The sequence below is a fragment of the Hylobates moloch genome, unplaced genomic scaffold (genome assembly GCF_009828535.3).
Source record: "Hylobates moloch isolate HMO894 unplaced genomic scaffold, HMol_V3 SCAFFOLD_11, whole genome shotgun sequence".
Classification (NCBI taxonomy): domain Eukaryota; kingdom Metazoa; phylum Chordata; class Mammalia; order Primates; family Hylobatidae; genus Hylobates; species Hylobates moloch.
The window spans coordinates 6,211,002-6,215,411 of record NW_026652286.1 but is presented as its reverse complement, the minus strand read 5'-3'; the positions used below and the strand labels follow the sequence as shown (position 1 = coordinate 6,215,411).

The following is a 4,410-nucleotide window of genomic DNA, read 5'->3' as shown; positions in this document are numbered from 1 at the left end:
CAGTGATGATGAGCATTTTTTCATGCGTTTTTTGGCTGCATAGATGTCTTCTTTTGAGAAGTGTCTGTTCATGTCCTCTGCCCACTTTTTGATGGGGTTGTTTGTCTTTTTCTTGTAAATTTGTTTGAGTTCATTGTAGATTCTGGATATTAGCCCTTTGTCAGATGAGTAGGTTGCAAAAATTTTCTCCCATTCTGTAGGTTGCCTGTTCACTCTGATGATAGTTTCTTTTGCTGTGCAGAAGCTCTTTAGTTTAATGAGATCCCATTTGCCAGACATATATTTTAAATCACAATGATTTCTACCATTTATTAAGATTAACTCTTTGTGAGATAGTTTGTCTTAAATGCATTAGCTCTGATTCTTACTACCATTCAAGATATATGTTATCATATCCATTTTACAGATGAAGAAATCCAAAATCTGCAGAAGACAGATGAGGACTACTACAACATGACGTATTTGGGCCTCTGGAGCTATTTTCTCATTACCATACCATGATCACTATGAACCTTGACAGTTTTCCTGATATTGGGTTGCTTCCTGCATCATCAAGGAAACAATAATCTTATCTAGGGCCTTTAGTGTGCTGGTCATAGCACATTCAGCCAACTATGCTTACCAAAGCAAGGAATAAGCTCTTGAATTGTCGAAAGACTGGGAACAGGCTTTTTTTGCTCTTTATAAAAGGGAAATGTGGAGTTGTTCAATTCTTCAGTAATTTATTATTTAAAAATGCTAATAAAAGAATAGGCAAATTAGTCAAAATTTCGCAGTACAGCAAAAGAACCCGGTTTTGGAGTGGGTAAATGTAGATTCTAACTCCACCCCTTTACTTTTCATAAGGTACTCACCTCTCAGAACTTATTTCATCTGTTAATAAGAGAGAAGGCTGCCTGCCTTCTGTGAGAACCAAGTAAAAACATGTAGAAAGACACCTAACCTGGTCTCTGAGAGACAGCTAATACTATTAAGGCAATCCTAGTGAGAAAAGGTTGTACAATGTAAAAGCTGTAGCAGGCAATGTAATGCTCCCCAAAGATGTCCACATCCTAATCTCCGGAATCTGTAAATGTGTGACATCACAAGGCAAAGGGGAGTTAAAGTTGCAGATGGAGTTAAGGTTCTCATAAGCTGACTAAAACAGGCAGATTATCCTGGGTTCTATATATGGACCAGTGTAATCACAAGGATCTTTAGAAGAGGAAGAGGGAATAAAATGTAAAAACCAGAGAGATGGAAACAGAAGAGGAACTCAGCCTGATGTTACTGGCTCTGAAGATGGAGGAAGACGGCATGAGCCTAGAAAAGTGAGCGGCCTCTGGAAGCTGTAAAGAGAGAGTGGATTCTCTGGTAGAGCCTTGAGAAGGAGCACAACCCTGAAAATGCCTTGGCCATAACCCCGATGAGACCTATGCCAGATTCTGACCCCCAGAACTGTAAGACAATACATTTGTATTGCTTCAGCTACTAACTTTGCAGTAACTAAATTTATAATGGCAGCAATAGGAAACTAATACAAAAGCTAAGAGCCAGAAAATCTGGGTTCCACCTCTTGCTCTTCCCCTGACTAGTTCTGTTATTTTGGAGAAATTTTTAAGCACTCCATGTCTCATTTGCCTCATCTGTGAAATGGAAATGATAATGCTAGCTATCTCATAGTATTTGGGACTAAAAGAATTACCGTATGTTTTAATAATTTTGAGTAGTGTTTGGCTATGGCAATTATTTAGTAAGTATTAGCTAGGAGGGCTTTCTTAGAGGACAACAATAATGGTCTCAGTGACTTGGTTTCTCATCCTTTAAATGCTATAAAGTCTTACACATCTATATTTCCAAGCCATTTATTGCATAAACTTGGAGAATTGTTAATAGAGTGCAGAATTTGCACCCAGGGAGGAAAATTGAGGTCATGCTAGTAGGGAGAACAGAGGCAAAGAAAAAGAGGGCCCTCAGCTATGATAATGAAAAAAAAAAAAAAAGAAAAAGAAAGGCAAGTACGGAAAGAATTGACAACAATGGCAGACCCACTGCCATTTTAAACCTAACATTTTATCACTCTTGCCTTTAAAGAACAACCCTGTTGCTTTCAATCATGGGTGTGGAGAATGCACATAATCATTTGGCATTTCAAAGAAATAAAATTTAAAAGAGCCGCTAAAGTTATCCATCCCTCTTTTCTAAACTTGAAACATCAAAAATAGATGTCCCTGGCATGATAACACGCTGAAGTCATTTTGAAAGAAAATTAGAATTTCCATTCCTCATTTTCCTTTCTCCCCAGTAAGGTTCCAAGCAGATGGGAATATCAATTTAGTTACTTGACATTTAGAAGCATAAATGACTTAAGAGCTTTATGATACCCTCTCATTGAAGCATATTTGATAACATCTGCCCAACATCTTACATTCATTTCAGAGCCAACTATGATTTAACAAGAAGAGAATGGCTAGAATCCAGCACCTCAGGGTTCCATCTCTGGTTCTGATACTCACATAAGCAGCAGCAGGTACCTAACGATAACTAAAGCTTATTTTAGGGGCAGTTTATTTGTTTTTATCCTTGCTAAAATGCTATTATTAATACTAACTGAAAAGTTAGATAAATGGGATAGGTAATATTCTTTCAAGGAGAAAATAATACTGTTCATGGAAAGTTTTTATTCAAAGCTTTAGGGGAAAGAAAATCTATCCTACTTTAGATTGTATTAGAGAAACTGCAAAAATATTGAATACTATGGCTAAGGATCTCATTCTTAAAGAATAAAAATTTATCTTCTGTTATTTTTTTGAAGACGTTACTGTCTTTACTAGAGATTGGAATTCTTTTTTTATAATAAATCACAGTACTTCATTTATATTGTTACCTCCTCACTAATTATCAGACTGAAGCCTGCAACATAAAAATATATATAGTCTAATCTTTCCATTTTATAGTGTCCTTTTAAAGGAAAGAAGAAGAATGTCACTCTCAAGACATTTATGAAGACTTATTGGGCAACCTTCAAAAGATAAGAGCCATAAAAAAATTAAGCAACATTCATCAAAATCACTTGAACAAACAGGCAGCAGGCATCTCCAGACCTAGTATTCACATCTCAGAGAAATATAAATCTCTCTTGACACCTCGTATTTGGATATTGGCTAAGGAACAGCTTTAATTCCTTCAGAATTGTCCTCTCTTGGTATTACGTGTGAGTCCATGCGTGCTATGTCCTGAGAAACTATGCAAAGAGTTAGGACTGAATAAATATTTGCTGAACAGATTAATTCATTTATTTATTTACAGTGCTTTCTATTCTATTGTTCTGGCTTGTGAGATTAAATAATTTTCTTGTATATATCATCACATTGGAATTTAGTTTATGGAGTCATTTTGTTACATAAATATAATGAGATACAAAATTCTGAAACTTCAAGGAAACTTAAATGTCAACTAGTCTAATACCCTAATTTTCCAATGTGTAGGATGAGAATAACATTTCAGGGGCCTCAACAAGTCCTCTAGTCAAAAGTTTGACAAAACACTTCATGAGACATGGTAATTCATTTTATGCCATGGACTCAAATTTAATATCAATGGTTTCATTCAGAAAATAGCTTTATGTTACATTTTACTTGTTTTAAAATATGTGTTTTGTTCTAAAATGTAACTCGAGATACTGATAACTTTCTGATTGTCTTTAATATTAAAATGCATTTACCTGAATGAAAAATACAAATATATATATGCATACACAGATGGTTTCTGATTGTCTGACATATTGAATTTAATTTAAAATTTTAAAATTATACATTTACTTGGGATTTTCTTATCCAATGTCTCTAGAATCCAAACTCTATAAACAGGGATCAAATGTATTTATTATCAAGTTCATTGCTTAGCACCTAGTAGATAATCAATAACTAATTGATTTTAAAAATGAATTAAAGAAGACACATTGACAATTTGGATATTTTATTAAGATGGTCTTGCCTTCTGTGATACCCAAGCATAAATCAGAAGGCCAAACCTCTTTGTTACATGATCGGGAAGAAGGTCAGGACTGGAGCAGGAGGGCTGGCCTTGTGATGTCCTGGTAAGTTAAAATGACATCAAGACTCAGGACCAAAACATACCACAACTTTTTTGTTCCAGTTTCAGTCTGTCTCCTATCCTGGTTTAATATAATTTCGTTGACTTTTCAAAGCAACCCTCTGACAAAGACTTTCCAATAATCATCTGATGTTTTACAATCTAGCATCTATTCTCTCTCCTTGTTGTAATGATGCACTGTGTTAGGTGTCACTTTCATCTCACCACTGGATATAGTTTGGAAGAAGAGTCAAGCATAGGACACTGCTCATCCACAACTAAAATATGGGAAGATAGCCTAAGTTTGGACAATTGTGTTCTCTTTCTCTGAAACTT

At 35.3% G+C, this 4,410-nt stretch overlaps 1 long non-coding RNA gene across 1 annotated transcript; it reads left to right on the top strand.

Annotated features, from left to right (window-relative positions):
* Positions 1 to 1,070: 1,070 nt before the first annotated feature.
* LOC131384623 (uncharacterized) lies at positions 1,071 to 3,273 on the top strand. Its single transcript, XR_009215651.1, has 3 exons — positions 1,071 to 1,439; positions 2,419 to 2,509; positions 2,937 to 3,273. It is a non-coding gene; the product is annotated as an uncharacterized LOC131384623 (long non-coding RNA).
* Positions 3,274 to 4,410: the final 1,137 nt, after the last annotated feature.